Source organism: Thermobia domestica, chromosome 6, assembly GCF_964235325.1.
Source record: "Thermobia domestica chromosome 6, izTheDome1.hap1.1, whole genome shotgun sequence".
NCBI classification, from domain to species: domain Eukaryota; kingdom Metazoa; phylum Arthropoda; class Insecta; order Zygentoma; family Lepismatidae; genus Thermobia; species Thermobia domestica.
In genome coordinates, this window is record NC_137459.1 from 167,199,389 (window position 1) to 167,215,449 (window position 16,061).

Genomic DNA, 16,061 nt, shown 5'->3' on the forward strand with positions numbered 1-16,061 from the left:
TGGGCTTTCGGCATCAATGACCTTGTTAGCCCGTCACATGTGAGTTATGACGTCCCTCGGTGAGCACACTATCCGGGGAAAGGGAAGGAAGCAAACGGCCTGGGACCTATATGTTGGGTACTACCCGGCATTTGCCTGGTATGAAATGAGGAAAACCCAAGAAAGCCTCATTCAGGATGTCTGGACTTAAAAGCTTTTGATACTTTTTCGACCGAGTGCCCCTACCGGAATCGAACCTGGGTCCGCTCGTACCGAAGGCGAGAGCGTTAGCAACTACGCTACGCGGAGCCACTTGTGTCTAGGAAACCTATTTTTACTAGGATATTTGCAACAAAATTTATTTCCTTTCTTTCTTTATTTTTCTTTTTCTTTTTGTTTTTTAACAATAAAACAAAACATATTTTACAGCCTCACTGAAATTTAAAAACAGCAGTCAGGGAGAGCTCACGTTTAAGATTCTTTTTGTTTTGTTTTGTTTTGTTTTGTTTTGCTTGTTATGTTCTCTAGTTAACTAATGTTTGAGTTCCTGAGAATTACATTATTATTATTATTGTTTCATAATTTTCGAACCAAAAATTAGATGTTTTTCTTTTTTCCTTGTGTTGACGTCATTGTGGCAAGTTGGGGTGTTTGTATCGTACCTTGGCATTAATTTGGTTACTAGCACATAGTTTCAAGGTCATAAGTTGTAGGCCGCTTGAAACAGCTATTACACAGTTGAGTGTCATGCGTTTGACTTGCAGCTTTCGTTACAGCGTCTAAATTGCAGTATTGGATTGCGTCCAGCTTCTATGGCTGGTAAAAAAAGTTATATCGCTTTCGTAATATGGTAAGAAATACAATGTAACAGTTAGGTATAGTATATATGACTAGTTTAATTAGTCGGAAATTACTCTGTTTCCTTGTCTTATTCTTTCGATTATGTTTAAGTACTGTGTCTTCATAGTATTGTTTCACTATTTCTAGAAGGAATTAAGTATTAACGAAGTAAAGAATAAGCAGAAGCCCACTTTGACGTTTACTATTTCTCATACTTCATTGAGAATGTTTTGATCCCCAATTGCGCAAACTTCTAATATGTATGTGTGTTTCTTTTTGTTGTTGTTGTTGTTGTTCTAGTATGTATGTGTGTTTCTTTTTGTTGTTGTTGTTGTTGCTTACACTGCTATAGATATGAGCTCCTTCATGGCTAAGCGGTTAGCGTACGCGCCTTTGGTGTGGGAAACCCGCGTTCGATTCCCGGCGGGAGTGGTTCGGAGTCCATGTTAATCAGTAAGTCCACGTCTCATACAGCCTCGTTGCAGAAAAGGATATTAAAATCAACTCAGCACTGCTTTACAGATGGAGTTGTTTGATTCAGGGTTCGAATGAAGCTTTTTACGGGAAGCAGGCACGTAGCCAAGGGGTGGGTCCAGACCCCCCCCCCCCCCCTTCGGATCCAGAAATGAAAAATATTAAGGAAAGATGAAACAGAAAGAAACAGATGAATCAGCCTCAAAAATATAAAGCTACAATAAGCGTTTTGGTTACTCTTTCTTACGAGGAGCTTTGTGTGGAGGAAACGGGAGGGGGGGGGGGAGGATCAAGTTGAAATTGGATATTATTATAACGGAACATTCCGAATTCCATCTAGCTCCATGTTAACCGTATGCAGCGGCGCAAATCTGTCTTCAACATTGGGAGGGACGGGTAAGACAGTTCTCATAATTTTTTTAAGGATGTTCAAATTATGAAGTTGAAAAACAATGCTGCGGAGGATCAGGGGAGCAGAGTTGTCTTCAAAATTGTGAGGTGGGCAGATTTAAGGCTTATTCTGGGGTGGGGACATCAATTTCATCTTACTTTCCTTTGTGGCAATCGGACACAAATCATCACATTTCTCTCCAAAAAACGCATTTCAAATCGGATTATTGAGGGGAAAGTCCCCCCCCCCAGTTCTAAGATTGGAGGGGACATGTCCTCATCCCCCCGGGACTTGCGCCAGTAACCCTATGGACTACGAATGACGATCGATAAACCGGTTCTTTCAGATAGCCTGTCAGAACTTAAGCAATGCCCAGAATTACCAATAATATGAACCATTTTGAATTTCGCGGCAACACTAATCCATTTTATAGGATGTCTTTACTCCAGAAAGAGATCTCGTTGCTATCCTTGACGGCATTGAACTAAGATAAGAGAAATAGAAAGAAGACGAGAAGAACCGAGTTCGAATGACCTTGGAAGACTATGTCTTTGTCAATACTTTTTTCTTTTCTTTTACGCAAGATTTCTTCATAATTCTTTAATTAAAATACTTACTAACATATCCTCATTTTATTGTCCTAACAAATCAATATGGATATGTTGTCAGTAAAATAGTTTAGATTGATCGAACCCCTGGTGTGATAACCACAGTATTTCGTCACAGACCTCCCGTATTGCGAAATCGTGGCTACGTGCCTGCGGGGAGGGGGCGACTTTTCAGATATACAATCCAAGCCTTTTATTTCTCAGTGATGCAAGATATAATATATAGTATATAATATGTAAAATATGAAATGAGGGAACATATTTTCCCGGCAAGGGAGAAATTCTTTGGCGAGTTGGGGAAATTACTTGACGAGAGGGAAAATCTTCATCCTCCCGTTGATTCAAATCTTGATCGAAGATCATGCGAGTAGGATTCCATATTATGCTGTAGGTGTAGGTAGTACACAGTCTTGGCGCTGAATAGGACGCTAAGCTTCAAGCCAACCACATGTCTGTAATAACCTATTGCGATTGAATGGTAATGTAACGTAATGTGCGATATGTGCATTTTCTAGATGCCATAAAATTATAATTTTAATTGAACATTCCACGATTATATACTTCAGGTTAAAGGAGTTTGATGATTAATTGAAGTGAATAATCGAGGCAGTGATTCTCAATCTTCTTGACTTACGACACACTTTAGTAAACCCCAATGACATCGATATATTTGTTTAGATTTTGGATTGCTTTCCAACAAGTCGAGCCGCGCCAAAGCTGTAGGCTTACTAAGTTAAGTGAACTGATCCTAATCTAAATCCATTGTTTTCGGGGGCGCAGAAATGGACAGTGACACTTCCGATACTATTTAAATCAAAATTCAGCCAAGCAACTTGGGGAGGGAAAGAGGGGAGACGGATCTTACAAATGATCGAAAATAACCGATATGAGAGAGCGTTTCGTAATAGTAAAAAAAGTGACTGACTAACGTAACATACATGTATTACTGGTTTTCTTATTTTCACCCAACGAAGCAGGTAATTAACGCTAGTACTAGGTATGTGTAGACTAAATGAGGTGATTTGCTTCGTGACCCTTCGAACAATGTACGAAGCGGATGCAAGCAGTTAGTACATGGAGTTAGCTTACCTAAATTTAGATTTCGCTTTCCGAAATCTTAATGGATGTATTAAGTGATTTCGTTACTTACACTCTTAATCTCTAAATACAAGGATTCAAAACACATTTTCGATTCCAAACTATGACTCTGCTAGACAAAGAAAGCATAGTCCAGTGTATGTTTTACTTCATTTTCATATACGTGCTCGTAGGTTTTCTCGGGGACTTGGTTTCCTCCCACTTTCTCATTTCACCAAATATTCCATAATCATTAACTTGCTTTAATCACCGACTCCCTTAGCCTAACAGCATAATAGTGGGACATTAAACTCAAAGACTTTATTTTTATTTTCAAGTAATTACTTTTCTCTCCCTTATTTATTTTTAATTTAATTTCTCTTTCAATTTCCCTCTTTTAGGAACATCAACATAATTTACAATTCTTTCTCATTATAATAACACTATTAAAAGTCCCATATGCAGCTCACCACGTTGGAACCCAGCGGAAACAGATGAACAACGAATATTGTTGAAAATATGCATTGCTTACAGCGGCGTAGCGAGCATTACAAGATTGGGAGGGGGATGAAACTTGAAATTGCCAAGTCTTGATTTTTATCTTAAAAAAATGTCAAGTCTTGATAAAAAAAAATGCCAAGTGTTTCGAAAATCTTACAAACCCTATGAAAAACTATTACAGCAACCTTATTTTCATATTCGTTCCATTCCATGCCCCCCGTCTGAGACACGAATAAGATCAGCCCTTGTTCCGCTCTCGAGTCCAATTTAACATCTAACCTCAGGATCATTATCATCACCCACGAAGCACAACTGTTAATTTGATAACTCATGGCTATGTTAGGTAACCTCCGCCAGCTAATCTTCACGAGAACCTTTAAAGTTACAATCAGTTGTAGAAATGCATTTAAAAACGTAGAATAAGGTAGGTTATATTTACTGTTTGTGATGTAGAAGTGCCTAATTTACATATTAAACATTCAATTGAGGGGTTCAGTGAGAGACCAGGCTAACTTACATCCAGGTCAAGATTGAGATTTTGACGGAACAGCATACTAATGTCATTAATTGACCTTTGCCTCAACCACTTGTCTGTGTGGCTTGTCCTGAGACAGGGGCGGATCCAGGGAGGGTCTATCTCCCCCAAGAAGAGGAAACTTTGTGTATTTTAATATAAAATAAAACCCACCCAGAGTTGAATCTCTTAAAAGTAGCTCTATCTTGTAAGTAGTGGCATTACAACCCACCGCCCCCAGTAGTCCATCCTGGATCCACCCCTGTTGTATACTAAACCAAACTATGAATATCAGTCGTATCCTTTGAAACATGCTGTTTTCATTTGTTTCCTTTTCTTTCAGAAAGTTAAAATTGTCAGTTAGCCTAGTCTCTCGCTAAACTGTCAATTGTGACAAAACACACCAATAATTGTTGATGCCAACTAAAACATACATATCCAAAGCCTACAAAATATATCACATTATTTAAGTTTTTTTCTTTCTTTTTTTTTTTTTTTCAAAATTGCTTGCAATGTTTTTCTTCGTGCCAAGCATCCGAATGTCATCTTGAATTCTGACCTCATTTCACTACAATTCTTTGAAGTGTAAGACTGCGCAGCTTTTTTTTCCCCTCTCTCTCGCTCTCTTCAGTCCTTCAGTCTTCCCCACTTTGATTTCATGATTTCGCACTCTGATGAAAAGTATTAAACACCAAAATGGAAAAGTACTAATATATAACCTCTCTTTTAGTAGCCCCTCCAACCACACGCCCGGGGCACGTGCCTTGCTTGCTCGCCCATAGCTCTGTGAGCTATATAAGTAAAATACAATGCGCGCGCATATGTAAACTTGGTGCCAGCTTTGATTCTCGCTGAGAGAGTATACATATAATGTTGGTTCGAATTCCATCAAAACCATAGGCTCATTTTTGTGTAACCTTGGTACTGAAGAAGACAGTAGACTTCAACAAATATTCCTGTCGGGCCTCGATGGCTCAGTGGTAGAGCGTTCACCTCTGGTGTTTGGGGTCTTTGGTTTGATCCCAGCTCGCGCCAAGTAAACTTTGTGGTGGACAAACACCGTGTGAGTGGGTTTTCTCGGGGTTCTCCCGTTTCCTCCCACTTTCTTCATTCCACCATTTCATTCATTATATCATCATCAGCGTCTCCTTTAGCCTAGCCGGTATACCCGTCATTATTGATACAACTATTATATACAGGATGCATCAGAAGTCCCTTGTCATCCTTTCTGAAAACTACAGGGATGTAGTTACATTGATTGCGAGATAAGAGATACACATTAGGCCCAGAGGGATACTTTCGGATTACATCACGCGGACGGTCGCCATCTTAGATTCGAAATTGTAATACGGACGATAAGTGGGTAGTGTGATACATGGCCATGCACTAAAATGTTCTGAGGATGTCAAATATGCAATCAGATATCATGTAACTTATTCTGGTGAAATGTTATTGGCAGTGAACCAAGTGAGACTATATGTAGTGGTATGTCATACCCTTCTTTTTTTTTTTCCAGTGATAGAGACATACCGTTTCTGGTTTTTCAGTGATCAAGATAAACCTTCACGGAAGAATAAATGCTAAATACCATTAATAAATCCCTTTTTTATACGTATTGACGAATAGCTTTGCACATAAAAAGATTTTATTTCTTATGTAGATTCTAAGTTGACAATACTGACATTTTTACCTTTTTCTACCTTTTGTTTGTAAAATGAGGTGTTTTCAAAGAAGTTCATCTAGTTTATATTTTGATGTGCCGTATTGAATTGTTTCTTTCGTATGTATGTATGTGTCGTCTTGTCTGAATTCTTATAAGCGTCGTATTTTGATCATGGGCGGATTTAGGGGATTGCTGTGGGGGCAGATCTTACGGGAGTTTGAAATACCCCTCATTCGAGTGTGTGGTCCAGGAGTTTTCCCGCTGGAAATTGTTAATATTGAAAGTCGGTTTTTGAGCACTTTCGTGTATAATTCTCTGATACAAGGTAAGGGCTATTTTTATTTATTTTTATTTATTTTTTTCCAGAAAGTTGTTCACGATCAGTCTCTCCGTTTTTTCTCCGTAACTAAAAGAAGCTTTCCAGTGGTTTTCAGACATTATGTAAATAGAAATGCAATCTTGTAGGCTTCACACCTCACTGCATTTGAACATTTAGATAGCCGATATGTCGAGTCAAAATCGTAATAAAACACACCGCCTCTGATTTTTCCCACTTCGAACACATTTCCCTGTTATAGTCAGGGGTAAAAGCGAGGGGGAACGCGGGGGACGCAGTTCCCCACCTCGAAAAATATGTAGGACGTCCCCCAGATCCTAAAATGGTACAATGGGCAGAGATAGGCAGGAGGAACGGCGTGGAGTGATGCCGCTACCTACCGTCCCCCCACCTTTTCAGGTCCACTTTTACCCCTGGTTATAGTATATGTTCTACATGTTCCTACTGAGCAATAAACATTTGCAGAAGCTTCTTCCAATTGCTGTGGACACAAAGTAGGATATAGGGTCAAATTTGTGCACAGACGATGGCGATACTTTGTTCTAGATGATAAAAATTATGAATATTTACTGCACAAACCATAGCCTTAACTTTTCCACTTAGCTAGAAATTGAACAGCGTTAGGTCCGGTGATCGAGCAGCCATTCATCTGCCTCTCGTCGATCAACCCATGTTCTAGAAAATTGTTCAAGTAGTGACGCAATACGAATCCATAATGAAGAAAGCGCCATGGTGTTGAAAAAACTGCGAGAATGTACCATCCTCGGGCATCGCAGCTCGCAATATCTATCCCTGTACGAGCGTGAGGTATTATTCCGCAGTTAATTTTATGGAATGAAAAAGTGACTGATTAGACGTATTCCTCATTTGTCTGCCAACAACATAATTAATTTTCTTTGCGCTGGTCATGTTGGAGGGGTCTTGCACGCGGGGTTGTCAGGTGACCAATTGTGCATGTTCTGCCTATTAACCTTCCCATTTACGTAGAGGTCAGCTTCATCTGAAAAGAGTATTTGCATAAAAATGTTAACCATAATTACTCACTGCACTTGGCGATCAACATCGTTCTCGTGGAGATGTTGCTTCATTTGCACCTTGTACGGATGCACTTATACACGCGCAGACCCTATGACTCAACCCACATTGCATTAATAAATGACGTGTGCTCCTCTGGGGCCACATCCAGAAAGAAGTCAGCACTGTCGTAGGCGTTGCTTCATCTGTAGCTCTCTACGATCGTCCGCTACGACGTATGTTCACGAATGTGCCCGTCTCCTCAAATTTAGTTAATTACTGTGACACTGCAACATGTAACACAGTCACATTGTGGATGATTCTGTTTGCAATCGGTAACCACTGTACAGGCACTCCTCCCGCTCCACAGTTTGAATATTTCGATGCATTCCTCACGTGCTAACGGTATGGTTCTACATCTAGAAGAAAGATGTAAATACAACGTTCAATTGGCAATAACTTTTCACCAAATTAAGCTCCATGGAATCTGATTGCATATTTGACATACTGAGAAAATTCTAGCCTGTGGCCATATATATATCACATTACCCACCAGTTTATAACAAACAAATTTAATCCAAAATGGCGGCCGTCTGTGAGAGTATTTCCAAACGGCCTAATGTGTATCACCCATCTCACATTCAATTAAACTACACCCGTGTAGAATTTAGAAAGGAACTTCGTATGATGTATACAGGGTGTTTCGAAAGTCCTCTGACGTTACAACAAAACGTAAGAGGAAAAACCATTTCTAAATATGTTGTTTTCATTCTAAAGTGAACACTTTTTAAATCGGAGGAGCCGTTTGGGCTGTACTCTTTATGCGCCCAATGTGGAATGAAAATGCAATGTTACCATTTACCTGGACACACAACATATGTGAATGAAGTTACTGTTTGAAATGGGGGCTAGCCATCGACATGTTAGCGTAAAAATCAGTAACTTCATTCACTTATGTTGTGGGTCCAGGTAAATGGCAACGTTGCATTTTCATTTAACATTGGACGCATAAAGAGTGTACAGCCAAACGGCTCATCCGATTTTGAAAATTCCTTCAACTTACATTGGAAACATCATATTTGGAGACGGTTTCCCAATTACATTTTGTTGTAACTCTGATAATAATCGAGTTACTTAATGTCAGGGGACTTTTGAGACACCCTATATATCTTATGGAATATATGTTTGATGTCCCTATAACTGTAGTATAATTTAGTTTGTTTAAATTTACAAGTTATTACAAGTAGATTCTGACTTACATGCGTAAGAGTTTGTATGTAACTAACTAATGAATTCTATTTCATGAAATTTACATTGAAATATTTAACACAAAATCTTTTATATTCATGCTTAACTTAGTGACTTGGCTTTGGACTGCAACTGATTATTGTACCCCATTATTGCTTGAGAAGAAAACCGATGTCCGAATCTTCATTTGGAGAAACCAAAGAACTATTGGAATGCTGAGGATTGCAATCATTAATTTCTACACTTCAAGGTGCGTAAATTATATCTAGGTATATTCTGTGTTTATTGTTATAATTACTATTACTATTATTGGGTTTAGAATCAATCAAGTACTTCATGATATTTTAGAGGGATCAAGATGGCTGCCAGATAGATAAATATTTGAGCGTCAGGCCCTTATTTCTTTTCAATTTTATATTTAATCAATGTCTATTTCCCCCCCCCCCCTCATTATTCCACCAAATCGTATTCCAAGATCATCAATTTTCAATACTCATTTGTGACTGTCAGCATACATAGCATAACCGTAGGAAGTAAAACAAAGATTTATTTTTATTTTTCGTTTTCATGTCTTTTCTCCATAGCTGTGAAAAATAACGACTTCAACATCATAAATTTGTATGCTACTTGCCTGCTTTCGAGCACAGTAATCAACTATTTGGACATTACGAAGCAAAGCAGGTCTACGTTGCAGTTAGCATACTTTTGAAAGGATGTGACATAATGATATTGGTGTTGCGATGTTCAGCCTAAACAGTGCAAGTAAATAAATCTGTAACAATTGTATTGGTGTTTAGCTTACATGTCCTCCAGACGGGCCAATTTTTTTTTTTTTTTTTTTATATACATCTTGTTACTTCTACTCTATATGAGGGGTCGCGGTAGCTCAGTGGTGGAGCGTTCACCTCTGGTGCTTGGGGTCCTGGGTTCGATCCCAATCCCCGCCAAGTGAACTTTGTGGTGGACAAACACCGTGTGCGTGGGTTTTCTCGGGGTTGTCCCGTTTCCTCCCACTTTCTTCATTCCACCATTTCATTCATTACTCATCATCACCGTCTCCTTTAGCCTAACCGGCATAATCGTGGGACGTAAAACTCAAAGATTTCATTTCATTTCTACTCTATATGAAGTATATTCTGAGGTTGTGTTTTTGGGGACGTGGTAGCTCAGTGATGGAGCGTTCACCTCTCCTGCGTGGAGTTCCTGGATCGATCCCAGCACGTGCCAAATGGGCTTTGTGTTGGACAAACTCTGTGTGTGGTTTTCTCGGGGTTTTCCCGTTTTCTCTCACAGTTTTCCTTCTACTATTTCATTCATTCTCATGATTATAGTCTCCTTTAGCATACCCGGCAAAATCGTGGAACGTAAAACTCAAAGATTTCATTTCATATAAACTTTGGTGCAAAGTAACCCCATAGATGAAGATATTTTGCACCACATACAAAAAAGTATGTTCAATATACTAACATAATGTTTGTCTGCAATGTTTTCTCTCCTGTATTTATACATTTCACTTTTTACACAAAACTGCATGTGTAACGAATTTTTGTTACGAAATTCGAGACGAGACATAGCTCTTCCAATAGAAACAGATACAGTTTTCGAGACGAGACAACTTTCGCGACACCTTTGCGAGAGGTGACAGTCTCAAATCATTTCTCGTGCGTACCCCTAGCCCATATCGTGCGTTATCAAAAAGCATGTTAATGAGAAATAACAACATGTAAATACAATATAGGTAGTTAAAAACATTTTTGTTTTCATTCTTCACTAATGCATTATTATTAACCTCAGTATTTTATTGTCCATTCTTAATCTTAAGGTGATATATAATTAAGTTTTGAATTCGGTTAACTTATTTTGTTTCTCAAATTGTATTAAAAATGTATGTACAAACATGTTTATTTTCATTCTTGAGTGCTTAAAGTCACTATAGTTATTAAACATAGTAATTAATATTGTACTCTTAACGTTAAAATAATATACAGTTAACTTTTGAATTCAGTTAACATTTTTCTTACTGAAATTGCTTTAAAAAGTATGTAAAAACTTTTTTATTTTCTTTCTTGAGTGCCAAAAGTGATGCACAGTTATTAAGATTAGTACTTTATACTCTATTCTTAATTTTAAACTGATAAACAGTGCGTTTCTGAATAAATTATGTCAAGTTATTTGAGTGACGAACACTGGTATAAAACCCTAACTACCACTGGAACATTTCGATTTTGAGATGACTACTACCGGTGCAATACAAGGGATTTTAAAATATTGTTTTTCCTTCAACGGCTATTCGATTTTGAATTCTGACTACATGGTCATATATAGGAAGGATCAGTGTCTCTTTCCAACTATGGTACAGCTCCGACCGATTCACGGTGCTCACAGAAGAGACAAAAGAGTATGTTTTCAACCTTAAAGTAACGACCACTGGTGTTTTTACCCTGGTATGCAAAAGTAAGTGGGTACCCCAATGGGGTAAGAGGGGTACTATGCGGTACCTAATTTCTGCATTTTAGATATATGGAAATACATGTGTCTAAAATGTAAAGAACTGATATTTGTTTACCGAAAACTGCAACTCGGTAAGCCTTACGGATACCGAGACATGGGAAAATAAAGAGCGACACGATATGTATGTGGGGCTTGCATACTTGAAGGTACAATTTGGAAAATGAATTCAAATATGACTAACGGCTATCAAGATATTGTCAAATAAAGAGAGGACCAATACAGGTATGGGATTTTCGTATTAGATGATAAAATTTCCGAAACCGGTCATGGAAAGTTAATAAACACCAGTAGCAATTCCATCTTCAAGTAATTAGATATTTCCATGGGGTGTTAGAACATCTTACAGTCTACCAAGATTAAATTTTAAAAGCTTTTGAAAATATAACTTGACATTTGTAAAGAGTATTAGAAATATGTATTTACCTAAAACTTGCAGCTAGTACATCTAACATATAGAGAAACACCGTGAAATAAAAGAGTATGAGATGTTGAAACTTCGGAAAAATTATTGGTCCCAACAAAATTAAAATAAGATGGTATTTCTATGGGTTAAGTAAGTACCTCAGTACAATTTCGATGGAAAGATTAGTTCTAGGTTTTCTTCAGGCAGTTCCAAAGGTTCATCGAGCTGTGTAAAAGAGTGAAAATTCCCTGTGAATATCTAATATAGTAACCAAAATATAACGAGTCATTTATTTTATGACGTAAAAATAGAGATCTTTAAGGATTTGTACTTCTGGGTCTTTGCTATAAGAAAGAAATTCAAAAACCTACTGTATATACCTTAATATGCAATTAAATCAGTGAGGACACAGTAACTTAGTGGTGGGGTGTGTACGTAGTATGTTTTGCAGAAACTACACTGGAGTATTCTCTTAATCCACAGAGATACGATCACACTTAACTGCCCATTTAATTTTAAAATGAAATTAAGGCAAGTGAATGTTGATGATAGAATTGATGGAGTGTAAAGGTGGGAGGAAAGGAGTACACCGAGAATACCCACGAATACAATGTCGACTACAAACTGACTTGGACACGGATCAAACCAGGGACCCAATACACCAAAGGTACGCACTCTACCACTAAGCCACCGTGCCTCCACCCATTTAATTGTCTATTAAGGTGTATACGGTAGTTTTCTGAAATTTCTTCTTCTTACAGCAAAGACTCAACAGTACAAATCCATGTGGGTCTCCATTTTTACGACCTCGTAAAATACATAATTACTTATATCTCGGTTGCTATATTAGATATTGACAAAGAATTTTCATTCTTTTTGTACGCTAGGAATTATCACGCTTGGATTTACCCGAAGAAAACTTCGAGCTGAATTAATCTTTCGATCGGAATTGCCCTGACGAGTGTGAGGTACTCACTTAACCCATATAAGTACCATCTTATTTAACTTTTATTAAGATCAAAAGTTGTTTTATGAAATTTCAAGATCTAATACTCTTTTATTTCACGGTGTCTCTCTAGCTGTAAGATGTACTGGCTGGAAGTTTTGGGTAACTCTATTCTCTTTTCTAATACTCTTTACAAATGTCAAATTATATTTTCCAAAGCTTTTAAAACTTAATCTTTTTAGACCCATGATGTTCTAAAACCCCATGGAAATACCCAGTTACTTTAGGATGAAATTGCTACTGGTGCTTATTCAGATTTCATGATCGATTTCGGAAATTTCACCACCTAACACGAAAACCCCATAACTGTGTGGGTCCTCCCTTTATTTGACAATATCTTGATAGCCATTAGTCATATTTTCATTAATTTTCTAAACTACTGTCAAGTATGGAAGCCCCACATACCTATGGTGTTCCTATTTATTTCACCATATTTCGGTAACTGTTAAACATACCGACTTGCGGTTTCGGTAAACACACACCTGTAACGTTCTTTATAAGTTTATTAAGATATATTTTAGAATGTTTAGAAATGGGAGGTCTGCGAATGCCATAGTACCCGAAAACCCCCATAAGGACGTGTGTGTAGTGTATTGAATTGAAACTACTTTTGAGGTTGTTGATAGCCCTCAGTAATTACGTTTTCGAAACTGCACAATCTAGTACGCAAAACTCACACTTCTATGGTGTTGTCCTTTATTTTCCCATACCTCGGTATCCATAAGGCTTACCGAGTTGCGGTTTTCTGTACTAAACAGATATCAGTTCTTTACATTTTAGAGACATATATTTCCACATATCTAAAAATGCAGACATATTAGGTACCCCATGGTACCTCGAACGCCAGTGGGTACCCACTTACTTTTGCATAGTAATACATTTCGAGTTGTTCAGCATCAACAAACACTTTTTTTTAATTCATCATTTTTCTACCAGAAACCCAAAAGTCCATACCTGACCGAACAGATTTTGTCCATTTAATCTAAAAAATGTTAAATATTTTAAAATGTAACATTTTAAATATTTTTGGATTTTTGTTTCAGGTATTTCATGTATCAAAACAAAACCAGGATTCTGCATGAAAGACAGCGAAAAGAAGCAGTGTAATTTGTGGCTAAAAGCACGTCCTTTCTGAAGACAGACCCGATTGTATTTACATTCTTTTGTACAAATATGTAACCTTAATAAATATACTGCTCCGAAAATTATTTCTTTCTTCCATAAATTAGAATAAATGTATGTCTGTTTAAAGAAAATGTTTGTTAGTTAAAGGTCTTTTCAACTCTTTTTCTCTGTAAATAAGAACATTATACCTTGCAACATTTTTTTATCATTGTGCAATTCCGATTGGATAAAGTAAATCTGCACGAAGCACTATTATTTCAGTCATACATTAATAACTAATGTATTGTTCTGTGAATAAGGCAATGGTATAGTGAATATGTTTTAACATAAAATCTGTAACTCAGCTTTTCAGTAGTCAACTTTATTGAGAATCCGAAGAAAGAAAGAAAAAATGTTGGACTTAACGAATTTCAAAATTATTTTTGTTCGAATTCTGGACTAATCCAAATTATCCAGAGAAATCATTTATGTTGCTCTCTACAGATGTATCCTTTCTCCAAATCGTATGAAAAGGAGACTTCATACATCGCTATATTTTGTATGTACTATGTTTCGTATTTATTTAATCACTTTGTACCTTTCTCTAGTGTTGACAAGGCCGCAAGTGTCAATCGAATAATTTAGTGTTTCACTCATGTAACCTTGTGACTAACATACGTCCTGTCGGTATATATATGTTACTGGGTTCGGTTAGCGACAAACAATTTTTAGTGTTAAACAAATACAAAAATCTACACGCAATGAGATACGATGATCTCTGCCTCATAGACAATACCAAGCAACTAACGGTACTGAGTGTGGTTGAGTTTACTAGTGGTATTATCTGGCTAAAATCAATGTTCCGAGAGCTATACTTCTTTTTGTGCTCTGAATGCAAACTTTGATATAACCGTTTTAAATTATTGTACATCTATCTATCTATATAGCTATATATATATATATATATATATATATATATATATATATATGTATATAATTGTAAACTAGAAACTTCCGAGTAATTCTGAGAATCATCGCTCTTTCTTTAAATAATGTATGAGACTATTACACTGCTCGTTACTTAAAATGTTGAACTAAGAAGGATACATCCAGGAAAGTCCAAATTTGCAGAATGTGTAGAGCAGGGAAGGATAAGTATGTTTGGTCGATGGCTGCACAGCTTCTCATACCTGTGAACTCCGCCAGCTACAGTTGATGAGCTGTGGCATTGGATCGTAAGACGCATGGCTTACCATACCAGAAGAGAACATCCTCTCGATGTCTCGCTGTGTTACAGTCGTTCTGGTTGTCAATGTTGGGTCAGTTCTGCTCTGCTATCACCACGTTGTCACACAGCGAATACAGCGGTAAGTTTAACCCTTAACGTAGCAAGCCTAAGTCGTCAAAGTTGTTTACCAAGCTGGAGTCTTCTGGGGACCCCAAGTATTATTTTAATTTCTCAACATAGTATTGCAGAGGGTTACTCCAACTATTATTTTTTGGATGTCTAGAAGCATACTTAAGTTAAATGAACATTGTTGACGTCAAATATTATGTATATTTGAACACTATTCAGTTCTTCATACAATTTCATACTTGTGTGTTCGTAAATCTGAAACACAGGTTTAACAATGAAGTTTTTACATTTTGAAGTGTGTTTTTATTTTTTGTATTTTTTAAAGAAACGCATCGTTGATCTAATCATGTAATTGATATCTCAAAGGGTTGCAGGATACATATAAAAATCGAGAATAAATTGATTCTTATAATTGCGGCAGTATCACCAAATATCACTCTCTGGGGTCCCTAGAGTACCCCGCTTGGTATGTTAAGGGTTAAGCATATTCGACACTTACTATTAGATATCGGCTTGGGAACTTTGGCGTAGCTACCCTGTCTCCTTGAAGTTGCATTTTTAATGGGGAGTACTGTTTAGGAATCATCTTGTGAGGGAAAACGTTTTCAGCTGACACCATGTTTTTAATTATAGCTTCATTTAAAAAATAACTTATCTGTTAATTAAAATGTTCATAGAAGTTATTTCTGGAAAATCCTATTCACGCCTCTTGTGGTAACAACTGCATTTTGGAAGAGGATATTATTAAGGAAAAGAATGAGGTAAAGTCGTCTGTATATAGTACACACGGAAAAGAAAGTATTTGACAGTTGACAAATTTTCTTTTGCCAATAGGTCGGCAACAAATTAATTAACTTGGATCTTTTTGTTGTTATTCTTCGAATAGTTATAACTTGACAACCTGCCAAAGTCGGTACTCTGATAGGTTAATTTATTGTTGAGTTTTTAGGAAAACAAATTTTGTCAACTGAAGAATATTTTCTTTCGTGACTGTACAAGCAATGGATGATAACGGCTTAATAAATGACTGTACG

At 37.2% G+C, this 16,061-nt stretch overlaps 1 long non-coding RNA gene across 1 annotated transcript; it reads left to right on the forward strand.

The window, feature by feature from the left end:
• The first annotated feature begins 693 nt into the window (after positions 1 to 693).
• Positions 694 to 13,762, forward strand: LOC145687732 (uncharacterized). Its single transcript, XR_014131727.1, has 3 exons — positions 694 to 829; positions 8,758 to 8,896; positions 13,610 to 13,762. It is a non-coding gene; the product is annotated as an uncharacterized LOC145687732 (long non-coding RNA).
• The last annotated feature ends 2,299 nt before the right edge of the window (positions 13,763 to 16,061 follow it).